General features: G+C 41.0%; 1 long non-coding RNA gene across 2 annotated transcripts in view; it reads left to right on the plus strand.

Moving 5' to 3' along the window:
- LOC308630284 overlaps window positions 1–16,393 on the plus strand; it is a 155,710-nt gene extending 139,317 nt beyond the window's left edge. For both annotated transcript variants that reach the window (XR_014017817.1, XR_014017818.1), the window contains exon 5: window positions 11,722–16,393. This is a non-coding gene — a long non-coding RNA (uncharacterized lncRNA). The remainder of the gene's footprint in view (window positions 1–11,721) is intronic.
- The last annotated feature ends 252 nt before the right edge of the window (window positions 16,394–16,645 follow it).

Here is a 16,645-nt window from a genome sequence, read left to right on the forward strand (position 1 = left end):
CTGTGTCAGGGGAGATGTGGTATTAGATTTTCGCTGACTGCTTCACTTAATAGCATTAAGGGTGGAGGGGCTAGTGAGTTGCATCTGAACTGCAGGCTCTTTGGAAGAGCAGATGCAAGGGAGAGGAATGGAGTTCTAAAAATTGAAACTGATGGAGCAAAGGTTCAAGTGTCCCTGCCAATGGGAATTCTCCCCTTAGGAATTTTGAAGACATCTCAGACATTTTCTCATGCCTCCATGACCAACTATTCCTAGTTGCTTTCTTTTAAAATTGATCCTGCATTTACCACTTCCCTAAACTGAAAGTGATAAAGGTAGCACTTTTGCAGTGTCAGGGAATTCTGCAAAAGGCTGTAGAAAGAGAAGATCTAAACTTTTGCCTTTTTCAGATTTGTAATTTATTTATTTGTTTTTTTTTCTTTTTTTTTGTGATGTGGACCATTTTAAAAGTTTTTATTGAATTTGTTGCAATATTGTTTCTGTTTTCTGTTTTGGTTTTTTGGCTGCAAGGCATGTGGGATCTTAGTTCCCCCACCAGGGATGGTACTCACCCCCTGCATTGGGAGGTGAAGTCTTAACCACTGGACCACCAGGGAAGTCCCCATATTTGTAATTTTGAGTACAGCTAGCTTATCCACTCAGAGGATTTGTGGCTGCAGCTGGCTCATGGGGGGTGAGGGAGGAGAGAATTTAGGATGACTTACAAGGTGTTTCTCATACTTAAGTTTTTCCAGTAATGTCATATAATTTTTGCCTTACTGATTATTTTCCTTTAATCAATTCATTATTATTATTATTATTATTATTATTATTATTTGTGGTATGCGGGCCTCTCACTGTTGTGGCCTCTCCTGTTGCGGAGCACAGGCTCCGGACGCGCAGGCTCAGCAGCCATGGCTCACGGGCCCAGCCGCTCCACGGCATGTGGGATCTTCCCGGACCGGGGCACGAACCCATGTCCCCTGCATCGGCAGGCAGACTCTCAACCACTGCGCCACCAGGGAAGCCATAATCAATTCATTATTAAACTTACCCTTTTCATGAGAATAATATATTTGTTCTGGCTTTGAAGTAATATATATTGTACTTGGAAATATGTGTGTGTGTGTGTGTGTGTGTGTGTATGTATAATATATATAAAACTTGGGTTTCATCCCCTGCCAAAATGCAGAGATAAAATAGCTATCACCCCAGAATTATACAGAAAATCAAACAGTTGCTCAAGCGTAAAGGCAAAGTTAAAGATATTTTCAGGCATACAAAGATTAAAGGAAGTTATGACTCACATATGTGCTGAAAGAGCTACAAAATGATAACATTCGTCAAGAAGAAAAATGAACATGGCAGGAAGACGTAAGGTGCAAGAAGAAACCGTGAACAGAGAAACTGGTGAAATATGTAAATAACTAATTATGTAGAGTAGAATCTCCACATGTACACACACTAACTTTTTTGTATTTAACTAAAATGATGGAAGTAAAATTTTGGACAGTAATACCATGAAAGATAGGAATGGGGCAGTTCTAAGGATTTAAAACATGCTGACTTTCTTGTCCTATTTGGAAGATAGAGATATTCAATAAATTTGAGCCTTGTAGGGAAATATAAAGTAATATTAAATAGGTAGGCCACTATTAACAAGTGTGTTAAATATGTAAACATTACTAGAGGTAAAGAGGGACATTGCATGTGACAGATTGACTTAAATAGTGTGCTCAATTCTTTACCCCTCCCATTGTCCTCCCATCAGAGGAGTCCTTATCCCTTGAATTGGAGCTAGTTTGTGACACTCTTTGACCAAGAGAATGTTCTGGAAGTGACACTACGCCAACTTTGAGCCTTGGTCTTAAGAGGCCTTGTGTGATTCTGGAAGCCTGGGTGCTACGTGAACAAGGGGGGTTAACATACTGGACGATGGGACCTGTGGCCCATTTACATCTGTTGCCACTGCTGGTAGCCACACAACAACCTGGTGTGTGACTGAGTCCATCCTAGAGCAGCCATCTCCCAATCAACCCCCCCATTCAACCAAGATGCATGAGCATACCCCGCTGAGATTAGCAGAGCCTGGCCCAGGTCAACAAAACTGCCCAGCTGACCCACAGTCTTGTGAACAGTAATAAATACTTATTCTTTTAAGCTATTGAGTTTTTAGCTAGTTTGTTAAATAGCAAAAGGATAATGGATATACTATATATAATGATAAACCGTATGCAGGATACACACATACACACACATTCTATGAGTCGAGAGAAAACAGGCAACACAACAGAAACACGCATATAATTGATGCACAGGCATTCCAAAATTTATATTCACATATAAATTAAGACAAGATTTTCAACCTTACCAGTAAATCACAGAGATGCAAATTAAACAACAAAATAAGATACCATTTTATACCCATAAGCTTGGCAAAATTTAAAAATTCTGAAAATACCAAGTGTTCCCAAATGTAGGCAGAAGCAAAAACTTTCATATATTGTTGATGGGATTATACATTGCTACAGTGTATAATTGTAAACAGGTTGGCAACATCTAGAAAAACTGAATATGTGCAGACCCTAAAGAATATGCTTTGCGCATCCAATTATAAGTATATCCCTTAATGAAATGTTCACACATGTTTTCAAGGGAGGGTCATATAAGGTAGTCACTGAAATAAAATTTTTGATAGTGTAAATCTAGAACAGTCTACTTGCCCATCAATGGATAAGTGGAAAAATGAATATAATCATTCATAGCAGTTAGAAAAAATAAAATATATCTATCTTTTCCAATATGAATAGATTTAAAATTTTTAATGTTGAGTAAAAACAAGAAAGTTACAGAGGAGTTAATATAATGTATCATTTACATAAACTAGAAAAAAAACCTATTTTATATATTTATGCATTAATCTTATAACAAAATTATGTATATATAGACTGGGAGGTTCCACATAAAATTCATGACAGAGGGTGCTTTTGGAGAAAGAAGATAAATTAGAATAGGGAGGGTAACATAAGTGGTTTCAAATTTATTTGTACATTTTCATATCTTTTTTTATTTTTAAAAAAGTAATTGAAACTGGAAGGAAGTATGATATCATTTGTTAATTTTGGGTGCTTATCATAATATTCATTGTATTTTTATGTATTTACAACCTTTTAACTTGCAAAAAGATATCCTCGCCTCACCCCCATTTACCATATGCCTCACCACTAGTATTATTTGGTCTTAACCACTGAAATCCCTGCATCTCTTTGAGAAAAACATAAACTGGGTGTGTTCATGAACCATTGTATACTCATGTCTTAAAAATTATCCTGTTGGTAAATATTGTCCAAAGGTCTTATCCTGACCAAAGAAGACAAGAGTAGAGAATGAAAGGATGTTTTAACAAGTAAATGGGTGCTATCTGGGCAAAAGAAAAGCTCCAGATTAGAATGATAGTGATATACGTTAGACCTGAAGAAGGGTGAAGCCATAGCTGCAGTTTTCTTGATCTGCTGGGAAGAAATGGCTCCATTGGCAATGGAACCAAGCAAGTCAGACTAGAAGCTCTCCACTCTGCCTCTCCAAGTGCCAGGCAGAGGGAGTACTTTCCAAATATGGAAACCATGTTGTAGCAGTCAGGGTTCAAGTGCAGCCTACAAAATCACTTTAGTGATTTTGATTAGAAAGAGATTTGATGCAGGGAATTACTGCTTACGAAAGTGTCACTGTTGCTAGAGGAGCCAGCTTTAGGCTGGATCTCCAGAGCAGCTCTCAGAAGAAATACTGCAGAAGTGGCCTGATGAAGGAACAATTATGTTGGCTTCCCCCAAAAGCAGAACTGGAGAGAGTTCACTTGGAAGGTTATCCCAGAAAGCCAGGATGAGGGTCCAAGGAGAGTGAAACAGGCAAGAGGGGAAAGCCAGTAGAGTGTGTGCTGATGGGCAGGTTACCACTGTGGGCAACTGGGTATTCCTCTGGGGACTCTGAAAGGAACCAGGTAGAATGTACCTCAGTATGATCCCTCTGGGGCATTTATGTGTGGCATCTGTTCCCTGTTGGTTGAGGGTTGGCCTTGGGGGCGTTAACACCTTAGAACTTGTGGGTTGCATCTCTAAGGGCTGAACAACTTTCCATGGCTTTGGAGAAAGCACCAATGCGGAGAAACAGAGGAGATACCCTTGGGGGGCTTGAGATGGGATGTGGGCAGCTTGCACAGTTACACTAAAAACCAGGTGGTCTGAGAGGGGATATAGCATGGGGCAAAAAAGTGTCTGCTACTTTGGGGGTTCAGTAGCTCTTCCCAACAACTGGTTCCAAGCTCGCACTATGGCCTTGATCTGGGGGTCAATAAGATGCTGCTGCAACTGTTGCCTCAGAGCTATGCCATTCCCTCTATATCAGCTCCAGCAACACGATAGCTTGCCCACTGCCTCCTTTCTTTTCCATTGACTGTTATGAACTCATGTCCTACATGAACAAAACCAGTAGGGGGGCCCTGAACTGCATCCAGAATCCTAACTGCAAAGGAGTCTGGGAAATGTGGTTTTCAGATTTTCAGCCTCTGCATTAACAGGATAGACCTTGGAAGGTTGACACAGATGTTGAGCCAGCTGGAGTTACTGTATCTGCCCCATATATCTGACCCAATGAAGCTCCCTTCCAGTTCCCTTGCTTGGTGATTTTGGTTGGACAGTGTCTTCCCTTGAAGCTGTCCCTACCCACTTCCCGGCTCTTTTTCTCTGCATTCAGCTCGGTGAAAGAGGGAGAAATCATCATCTTTCAGGGACAACATCAGCAAGCTGCTCAACACTCTCAGAGCCCTCCCTGATTTGTCCTCTTAGCTCTTATCACAGTTGCAATTATACAATTATTTAAAAATATATTAATTTACTATCTGTCTCTCCACTAGACCAGAGGTCTGTGGGGCAGGAACCACATCCCTGCTGTTCACTGTTGTTCCCAGCACCTAGTATTTCCCTGGCACTGATACGCAGGGATTGAATACATATTATTTGAATATATGAATGGAAAAAATGGGTATTAGGGGTTACACTTCCTTTATCTGTACATGGATGCTTCATCTGTGTAAAAGGAATAAAACAACCTACATTCAACGTTGCTTTTGAAAATAAGGACAGTAGGAGAAGGGTCTGGTCTAAAGTGACTAAATTATTCCACTGAGGGAATGTGATATTTTTGGCTCCTGCTGTTAACTAAGGGCTGCTATTTCCAGTCCTGGGCTAGAACAGACATTAGTGAGCCAGGCAGGAGGTCACAGACAGTATTTGAGAAGAAAAGGCAGCATGATAATTTCCCATTCTGATCGGTCTGCGGAATCTAAAAGCAATATATTTTGTGATACAAGAAAATTTCAGGAAAGAAGGAATGTTCTTGCCTAGGAGAACTTGTTGAAGGAAAATTTCAAAATAACTGGATTTAAAAGAAAAAGTATGATCTTTGAGATGGGGAGATTTGTAAACTAGACTCTCTCTGGGGTCTACTCTTAACTTAGATGACTCACTGAATAGCTTCAGTATTGGAGTGGAGGCCAATGTTATGTAATACTAGCTAACATTATCTGAGCTATTTCATGTTTCAGGAAATATTTTAGATATAGTCTCTCTTCTAATCCTTGGAATAAGGCTATGTGGTAGGTATCATTATTATCCTCATTTTACAGAGAAGAACACTGGGGCTTGGAGAGGTTAATAAGCTGCCCACAAGCAAATAGTTAACAAGTGAGAATTTCTAATTCAGCCCTGACTGACTCATAGCGCATGCTCTGAACCACTGCGTAGTGGGGAATAGAGATCCAGGCTGCAGGGGCAGCAGAGCTGGGTACACATTTAGGGCTTTCCCTTTTCTTACTGGCTGCGTGATTAAAAATGACTGAGCCTCAATTCCCTCAGCAGTAGACTGTAGATCACACATGCCTTGCAAGGTGGTTTTGAGAATTGGAGACCATAAGTGTAGGGGTTTGATCCATAGCATCGCTTCTTTGTGACACCACTAGGTTAGACAGTGGAAGTTCCTGGGATCTGGGGTGGGAAGTTGTTGAAGAGGCTCTAGGCAGAGAACACCCACCTGTCTGCTGATGCCCAAGAAGCAGGCTGTGAGCTTCTTACCTTTCACATACTCTTTCTTCCCCAAAATTTGCAAAGAGGAGGTCATGAATTTGGAGCTTGGTGCTAATTTCAAGGTGCTGCCTGAGCCTTCATGAAAAGTGCTACACTCAAAAGTATTTTGTTCTTATACCCATGAAACTCTCACCACAATCAAGATAATGAAGATATTCATCATCCCTAAGAGTTTCCAGATACCACTCTGTAATCCCTCCTTCCAGCCCCTCCCGCATGTCCCCAGGCAACCACTAATATCCTTTTGGTCACTACAGATTAGTTTTTATATTCTAGAATTTTATATGGATGGAATAATACAGTATGTACTACTTTTTTCCAGCTTTTTCATTTAGCATAAATGATTTTGAGATTCATCTATGTTGTTGCTTGTATGATATCAATAGTTTATTCCTTTGAACTGCTGGTTAGTATTTCTTTGTATGGATGTACCAAAGATTTTCTTTTTTACATCTTTATTGAAGTATAATTGCTTTATACTAACAATGTTGTGTTAGTTTCTGCTGTATAACAAAGTGAATCGGCTATATGTATACATATATCCCCATATCCCCTCCTTGAGCCTTCCTCTCACCCTCCCTATCCCACCCCTCTAGGTGGTCACAAAGCACCGAGCTGATCTCCCTGTGCTATGCTGCTGCTTTGAATGTACCAAAGATTTTCAATCCATTAACCTATTAACGGACTTTCGGGTTGTCTCCATTTTTTTGTTGTTGTTATTACAAATAAAGCTGCCAAGAACACTTGTATACATGTCTTTATATGGACATACTTTCATTTCTTTTGGGTAAATAACTAGATGATCATATGGTAGGTACACATTTAACTTTTTAAGAAACTGCCAAAATGTTTTCATCAGGAGTGTTTTAATGCTTTTCTCAATAGGTTTTGTACATTCTTTTTAAGTTTATTCTCAAATATTTATTCTTCTTTGTTGCTTTTATAACAAAATATGTGGTTTTCTCTACCATTTTACATTGTTACTAGTTATTGTTTGTACACATGAAGGCTATTAATTTCTATAGGTTACTTTTATAACCTGCTACAGTATTGTATTCCTTTACTTGTTTGAGTTAGTTTTATCATTGAGTTATATTACCTGAAAATAGAGACTTTACATATTCTTTATAAATTCTCATGCCTTTAGTTGATTTTCCTTATCAAGTTGCATTGGCTACTACTTCCAGTACGATGTTGAATAGTAGAGGAGATAATGAACATGCTTTCCTTGTTCTTGACCTTAGTGGAAAAGCCCCTACTGTTTCCCCACTAAGGGAAATGTTCAGAAAGTATTCAGCAGTTCTTATTCTCTTAAATGGTTAAGTTGGAAATGCATATTGAATTTTGATGCTTTTCAAGCATCTCTGGAGATAATCACATTTTTCATTTGACCTATTAATTTTTTGGACTATATTAATATAATTCCTATTATGAAATCAACTGCATTCTTGGCATAAATTCCATTTGGTCATTTGCCTTCATTTATGAAGAATTTTGAGGGCGGGATAGGGACTGAGTATGAGAATTTTTATTGGTTGTTATTTTATTTCAGCACTTTAGAAATTTTATTCCATTGACTTGCATCTATAATTTCTGTTGAAAAGTCAGTTATTAAACTTGTTGCTATTACTTTGAACGTAAGATATCTTTTTTTATCTGGATGCTTTTAAGACTTTTCCTTTGATTTTTAGCAGTTTTACTATGATATGCTTAGATGTAGTTTTCTTTATATTTATCCCATATGTGGGTTAAAAATTTCTTTATTCTGTAGCTTGATATCTTCCAGTAGTTTTAGAAACTTTTCAGTCAGTATCTCTTTAAGTAAATATTTGAAATTTTGCTTTTTCCTCTTTTCATTTTTGGGATTTCAATTACACATATATTAGATGTTTTCAGTGTGTCCCAAATGCCTCTTATGATTTTTTCTGTATTTTCTACCATAATTTTGTGTGTGTGCGTGTTCTTTAATTTGAATATTTTTAGTGACTCTGAGTCACAAATCTGCACTTTAGTTGCTTCTAATGTGCTATTAAAGACGTTTACCGTATCCTCCTTTTTTCTCTTTTAAAAAGTTTCTAGAATTCCCATTTGATGCTTTTAAAAAGGGATTTCAATTTTCTGATAATCTGTTCCACCTTCCCATCTACTTCCTTGAATAGATAACTTAATCTTGATGATAGTAAAGTCTACATCTGATAACCCCAATATGTAGATAACCTGGAGATTCACTTATGTCATTTCCGCCCCCTCTTGGTTTTTGTTCACTTTTTTCTACTTCCTGGCGTGCCTATACGTTTTTGATTGAATGTCAGATATTTTGTCTAAAAAAATGTAGAGGCTCTTGGTGAAGTGGTCTTTCTCCAGATAGGATTTAATTTTCTTTAGGCAGATGAGTATGAACACATCACCTTGTTCCGTGTGAGACTGGGTTTTGGGCTGTTAGGGCTGATCTATTTCAGGTTTGTTCTTCAATTTCAATTGAAATAGAGTTGACATACAATATTATTATGTTAGTTTCAAGTGTACTACATAATGATTTGACATTTGCATACATTATGAAATGATCATGAGAAGTTTAGTAACCATCTGTTTCCATACAAAGTTATTACAATATTATTGACCATACTTCTTATGCTGAACATTATATACCTGTGACTTATTTATTATATAACAGGATGTTTGTACCTCTTAATTCCCTACACATATTTCACCCATCCCCAGCCCCCTCCCTTCTGACAACCACCCATTTATTCTTTGTACCTGCGAGTCTGTTTTTGTTTTGCTTTGTTTTTTAGGTTCCACATATAAGTGAGATCATGAGTTGTTTTCTCTGATTTATTTCACTTAGCATAATACCCTCTAGATCCATCCATGTTGTTACCAATGGGAAGATATTTTTTAATGGCTGAGTAGTATTCCATTGTCTGTATATACCACATCTTCTTTATCCATTCGTCTATTGATGGGCACTTAGGTTGCTTCCGTATCTTGGCTATTGTAAATAATGCTGTGGTGAGCATTGGAGTGCATGTATCTTTTCAAATTAGTGTTTTTGTTTTCTTTGGGTAAATAGCCAGTAGTGAAATTTCTGGATCATATCGCAGTTCTATTTTTAATTTTCTGAGGAACCTCCATAGTGTCTACCGTAGTGGCTGCACCAGTTTACATTCCCACCATCAGGGCACAAGGGTTCCCTTTCCTTCACACCCTTCACACCCTCTCCAGCATTTATTGTTTGTAGATTTTTTGATGATGGCCATTCTGACTGGTGTGAGATGATATCTCATTGTAGTTTTGATTTGCATTTCTCTAATGCTTAGTGATGTTGAGCGTCTTTTCGTGTGAATTGCTTTGATTTTTTTTTTTTTTTTTTTTTTGCGGTACACGGGCCTCTGACTGCTATGGCCTCTCCTGTTGTGGAGCACAGGCTCCGGACGCGCAGGCTCAGCCGCCATGGCTCACGGGCCTAGCTGCTCCGCGGCATGTGGGATCTTCCCAGACCAGGGCCCGAACCCGTGTCCCCTGCATTGGCAGGCGGACTCTCAACCACTGCACCACCAGGGAAGCCCTGCTTTGATTTTTGAATCAAGTACAGTGTAAACTCTCGAATTCTCTGTACTAATCATTGCTACTGTTAGGCAGTGAATACAAAACACGTCACATAGTCAAAACTACTGAATCTTGGTGCCTTTGAATTCCCTCCTGCATCATTGCTCTATGAAGCCCAGTTCATAGCACCTATCATAACACCTCACACACAGTAGGTGCTCAGAAATGCTCGATTAACCATCCAAAAGGATGCAGTTATACACCTTTATTTTGCAGGGATGTCCAGAAATTAACTTTTTCAGTCGTCTTGGGGCATCACTTATTTTTTCTTTTTCTGAAATTCTCTCACGTCCAGAGATCTCTATCAGAGCACTGGGATGAGGCCTTTGATTTTTAATTGCGTGTCTTTAGTCAGAGAGCTGAGGAGGGCGAAGAAATAGCAAAAGCTATTGTTCTTGGCTATCCAGGGTCACAGCGGCACCTTTGTCAGCCTGAGAACTCAATTCTATCAGCGCATCCAGGTGGAACAAGTCACAGGGCCTGCTGCCTGCCACCTGAACTGCCAAGAGCCTGATGAATGGACTGACATACCAAATTAATAATTTCCTCTGTGACAGTTACATGACTTGAGCACCAGAACAGCGAATGTTCATAGAACACTTCCTCTTGGGAGAAATGTCACCTACAGAGAGCAAATCACTGATCTGAAGGATGTTTAGGGAGCACAGAACTGTACATAGAGAGATTCTTTATAAAGGCTATGTGCACTGGGGCACTGGAAAATGTATTTCCTTTCCTGATTTAGAGACATTTTTGTTCATTTGTTCATTTATTTATTCATTTCATATCTCTTGAACCTGCCCTGTGTTGGGAGCTGGCAATACCAGAATGAATATATTTCCATCTCTGTTCTTAAGAGGGTTTCAGTTTAGTGGAGAAGATGGAGAAAGAGAAAACTAGCACATTCGGATCACCTTTATCCTAAGATGCTATTGAACTTAAGATGCACTGTTAACGGAGTTAGAGTTTATGAGGACAAAAGAAACACTATACAGTAAGTCCCCTACATATGAACAAGTTCCATTCCAAGAGTGCGTTCATAAGTCTAATTTGTTCGAAAGTCCAACAAAGTTAGCCTAGGTACCCAACTAACACAATCGGCTACACTGTACCAGCTACATCACCACTGCTTTTATGCTTGATTCCGGACATCCTGGGCTTGAAATAAAGATACTGTACTACTGTACTCTATACAGTACTGTACAGTAAAGTACACAAAAGCACAACCACTTGTAGAGGATGCATGCACGTGACAGTGTACACCAGATACGTGAACTAACTTACGTGATTGGACATGAGAATGCACGATCGCATCTGTGAAAGTTCACAACTTGGAAGGTTCGTATGTAGGGGACTTACTGAAATGTACAAGTGCTTTTAAGACACATCTCAATTTCACAAACATTTCAGTCTGGAAGAATATGTGCATCTTAGTATTGAGGACATGGGGTTCTTACCTTAGCATGTGACATGTGCTGAGATGGAAGTATGAACCCCATTCAGGAAGACAGGAGGGGACCTCACCCTAGAAAGGTGCCCCCCATTAACACCTGGGGTGGTACCATAGGGTGACCATTGACATTTGTGCTTTGGTGATCTCTCTCTAAAGACCTGGGACTCTCGTCTGGGAGCAGAGCATTCTCTCTGAGGACATGCTGGGGGGACACAGACAAACACTTTCCCTCTGGGGCCTCTTTCTAACATCCAGAATCTAACTTCAGAACCAAGCCAGAGCATAATTTAAAAGGTCACCTCAGCGTGTTGCAAGGCAGAGCAGGCAGCTCTCTGTGTGTAAGTATTTGAATCTCTACCTTGACACTAGCTCTGGGAACTTGAGCAAGTAAAAGGAGGACAAAGATGACTACCCCGGAGGTCTGCTGGGACAACGTATGACAGAAGTGTGCAGCGCATTGTGTCTATTTTAAGCCTCAATAAATGGTTTTCCTGTGACCTCCCTATGCCATGTTCTTCTCACTGGGCTGGGTTCTCTTATTAGTTTTTTTCAGATAAGCCGCCAGAAGATCCTCCTCACTCTGCTTGGAGTTACTTGCAGTGCTTTGGAAGCAGGACATGGATCCCAGTGAAATACACCATGCTGAAAACACTCTGTTCAAGTCTGGCCCTCGACACTGCCCTCCACATTCCAACAGCCACGTTGGCTCACCAGGAAGAGAAGCTGGAGGTGTTTTGACTGACTCAGTGCTGAAATCAGGCGAGCGGAGACAGTGATTCGAGAGAGAGCCTCTTTCTGTGGTGCTCTTGGGAGCACAGCAGCTGCGCTCACTAAGAAAGGTAGAAATCAAAGAATCTTAGAATCCTCGGGATGGAAGGGACATTAAGGACCCTCAGTTCAGACCTCCATTCCGTGAAGGAAGCTGGCCAGAAAGTTGCCAGCTGTTTGGATGAGAACTCCCTGCTTATAAAGGCAGCCCTGTCCACGGCTTAGTTGGGTCCTGATTAGAATCTCTCAAGGCTGCACTTAACATTCCTTTCTGGAGCTTGGGGTTTATTTTAGTCAATTCAGGCTGCTATAACAACATACCGTAGACTGGGTGGCTTATAAACAACAGAAATTGATTTCTCACAGTTCTGGAGGCTGGAAAGTCCAATATCAAGGTGCCAGCAGATTCAGTGTCTCATGAGATCCCTCTTCCTGGTTCACAGATGCTGTATTACCGCCATGTCCTCACATGGTGAAAGGGGTGAGGGAGCTCTCTGGGGTCTCTTTTATAAGGGCACTAATCCCATTCATGAGGGCTCCACCCTCATGAACTAATTACCTCCTAAAGGCTCCACCCCCCAATACCATACCATTGGGGATTAAGATTATAACATGTGAATTTGGGGTGGGGCATTGCAGGATCCTCTCCCAAGATCATGTGTTTATTGGCTGAATCTAGTTCCTTGAAGCTGTAGGGCTGAAGTCCCTGCTTTCCTGCTGTCTGTCAGCCTGGGGCTGATCTCAGGTCCTAGAAGCCACTACAATTTCTTGCCATGTGACCCTCTCACAACATGGCAGCTCATTTCTTGAAACCCAGCAGGGGAACTTCTTGATCCAGTCTGCTAAGATGGAGTCTTATATAATGTAATGTGATCATGGAGTGACTATCCCATCACCCTTGCCATATTCTCTTGGCTATATGCAGGTCACAGATTCCACTTGTACTCAAGAAGAGGGGGTTATACTAAGACACGACTAATTGAGGGTCACCTTAATGTGTGTCTGCCTCACAGATACGTGATTAAGGTTTACATTTTTTTTTTAATAAGAAAGACTTTGGTATATCATATTCCAAAACAAAATCTGTTGGGTAGTGCTGAGTTTCAAACATCAGAGTTAATGAATTTTAATTTCAGCAGGGCCAAGGAGCTAGTAAGGTAGAAGTCATAGTTATAAATCATAGATATAGGATATAGATGGAGAAGTCAGAGGTATAAGACATAAGAGTTCAGAACAAGTAAGAGCTGAGATTGATGGGCAAGTAGAAGAGGATGGTGATGTGGATTTTCTCAAATAGCTGTTCAGGTTCCTGTCTGTATCAGTTATCCGTTGACATATAACAAACTTCCCCAAACTTTGTGACCTAAAGTAGCCACCAATTACTATTGCTCCCGACTCTATGCTTCAGCTGGGTAGTTCTGGTTTCAGCAGTCTTCCTCATCTGCCCGCAATCAGTTGAAGGTCACTAGGTGGAGGTTGGCTGGTGTTTCTTGGTTTTCTTCCACAGGGTCTCCCATCCTCCAGCAGGCTAGCCTGGGCTTGTTCACATAGCAGTCACGGGTTTCCCAAGGGAGAGCACAGGTGTGCAAGGGCTCCTGAGGTCTTGACTCAGAACTGGTAACCCATTGCTCTCACCACATTCCATTGGCCTGAGCAAGTCATGAGGCTGGTCCAGATAAAAAGCACAGTGAAACAGATTCCCTTCTTTTGATGGGAAGAGCCTCAAAGTGATGCCGGAAAGTAGCCAGATTCAGGGAGGAGTGAAGAACTGGCGTGGCTATTTTTGCAGTTGACCACGATGACTCATGCATATGTGTGTGGTTGAAGTTGGCTGTCTATGTAGGGAACATGGGGCAGGAAGAAAAGCTAGATAATTGAAAAAAGTTAAGGTTGTACAACACCTCATTAAATAAAAGTTAATTTGCTGCAAGTGTTATCAATGCTTCTCCTCCAGTCTTCTCTAAATTCCTGGAACCAATCTGGGAAGGACAGAGAGACATACAGTCAGGTTTCACCTACCCAAGCTTGCCTGATGGACTTTACAGGATGCCTGTGATGAGGGGATTAGCCTCCAGGACACAGGTGCTCATCGAAGTCTGGGGACTAGTGCAGGCTGGTGGGGAGATGAGAAACTCTTAAGTAGTCAGCAAGTTGAGATAGCAGGGCAGGAGAGGACCCAGAGATTCAAACTCAGGGTTGGAAACTAGATAATTAGGTAAGATGACATTTGAATAGGTCAAAGCCTGGATTTTTGTAAACACCAAGCAACCGCCATATTGTTTTTCCTATATGTGACCCGTAGCATTTTGCTGTGCTGGGGACACCTGCTGGGGATCCAGTGTGAGCCTAAATAATAACTTGGCATCTCAGGACTTTTAAAAGGCATATTAAGTTCTTAATAGAGCGCCTGACCCATAGTCAGCTCTCAACAAATGATTTGCCCTTATGCTATTATTACTATGTTTGTTTAGCTACAACTTTGCATATTGGATGTTCTTGGCTTTCATCCCTCTCTGTATCAAGATGCTCTGTCCCCGTGAGCACTGCTGTCAGTCAGGTGAGTGGGAACCCAGCTTGAGGAAACAGCTGGGAGGGGGTGGAATGGAGGGGGTGGAATACGAACACATTCTGTATCCTTCCTAAAAATGGCTCTCATGGGAGAAAATTACTAATCCCTCCCATTCTTCTGCATCTGGTGTTAATTATTCCAGGTAAAGAACACTAAAAATGGAGTGTTAAGTTCTTGATTTAGAGTATTTGGGTGGGGGGGTGTTGGAGTTATTCATTTTATTAGTCACTATCCAAGGCTTTGAAAAGAGTTTTTTTTTTTTTTTTTTTTTTTGCGGTATGCGGGCTTCTCACTGTTGTGGCCTCTCCCCTTGCGGAGCACAGGCTCTGGACGTGCAGGCTCAGCGGCCATGGCTCACGGGCCCAGCCGCTCCGCGGCATGTGGTATCTTCCTGGACCGGGGCAGGAACCTGTGTCCCCTGCATCGGCAGGCGGACTCTCAACCACTGCACCGCCAGGGAAGCCCCAAAAGAGAAGTTTTGATGTTGAAGGAAATAGCTCACTTGGATTATGAGGCTTTTCTTTTGAATACCCTTGCCCTGGATTTAGAAACAGGTGGGCCCTTGCAGGTTTTTTAGGTGTTTGGTGTGCTCTGAGAGAGGAATGAGGGTAAGTAACAAGGATGAACTTCATAGTCACACGGACTATTGCAGTAGCCTTCTAATCAGTCTCCTGCTTCCACTCTATTCCCCTCCAACCCTTTCTCCATATGGTAGCCAGAGTGATTCTCTTAAAATCAGATGTTGACATTTCATCAAAAGCAGATTTCCATTACACTGGGTGACATCTCATTCCTTACTTAGGACTTCAGAGCATGGTCTTGTACTCACATCTTCAAATGCATCTCGTCTCCTCTTTGTTGACTAAGCTCCAGCCATACTGGTTTCCTTTTAGCTTGTTTCTGCACCTGCAATGCTCCCTCTCATAATTCCCTCCTTCTTATCCTTTGGGTCTCAGCCTAAATCATCTTCCTATAGAGGTTTTCCCTAATCACCATTTTAAAAGCAGAACCTCCTTAAGACATAAGAACTTTTGTTCTTTTCAATTCCTTGATTAGTGACTCATAACATGAACAGCCCTACCCCGCCCCAAACGCTTTAAATTTCCCCAGCCAGTCATTTTTCTCTCCTAAATAGACAGTAGTGATACCAATGGATAATTATTTTATTTGTTAAATTGTACAGTGCCTCTCTATCCCCCTATCCTGTGGCCAGAGCTTCCTATCATGAACTGGGTTCTGCCAGACCCATCCAGTCATAAAGTTGAGCAGGCCCAGGAAACATCATCACGAAGTGAGAGTGGGGTCAGGCTTGAGCAAGTTCAGGGAGTAGAAATAAGTGACGTAAAGCATGTGTCATCTACCACTGATACTGTCAGGTGGAGCCCAGGTCCATGCTGATGCTATGCAGGATTTTATGTTAGTGACTCATTTACTTTGTAAGCTCTCAGATTGTGATGCTGTCCTGCATCTTCTGGATGAGAAAGACCCATATCCAGAGAGATGGGATTCCATCATAAGCATCAGCATAGCACTTGGCAAATAGTGATCACTTAGTAAATCTCAGCTACACTAATACTTTCTCCATCACAGGTAACTATCCAAATGGCCCTCTGCCCTGGAGTAGGTAGAATTGATTGACTCTATCTGTCCTCCCTGTCGGTGGTTGTTAATAAATTTTTCTGCTGAGATTTTCCGACAGACAACGACAGATAACATAATGGTGGAGTCGATGGTTTAAAATTGCCCACTGTATTTCCAACATAAGAAACAGAGTGCTCCTGCAGGAAAAGGAGCCCGCAATATGGATCTCTTTTTCTTTTGTCTGCTCCAGAGTCACTGCTATGGGCTGCAGCCTGGATGTGGTTGATCAAGTGTGGAATGATACAAATGTAAAGGAGGTTTATGGTTGTTAAAATAATTGAAATACTTCAGGATCTACAAATTCATATTCAGAGTCCAAACTATTTGGAAAATATATGAAAATCAATGAAAAATTCTGGACTGTTTTCTTTGTGTGTTTGATTTTGAACATGGTTGGGGTGCTTTTGTGAAGAACTAACAAGGAAAGAGTCAGTGACTTGAGGGGACTGACCCAGAGTCTCTATCTCTGTACCTGTTGGACTGACTTTT

Source organism: Mesoplodon bidens, assembly GCF_964165515.1.
Source record: "Mesoplodon bidens genome assembly, chromosome: 16".
NCBI lineage: Eukaryota > Metazoa > Chordata > Mammalia > Artiodactyla > Ziphiidae > Mesoplodon > Mesoplodon bidens.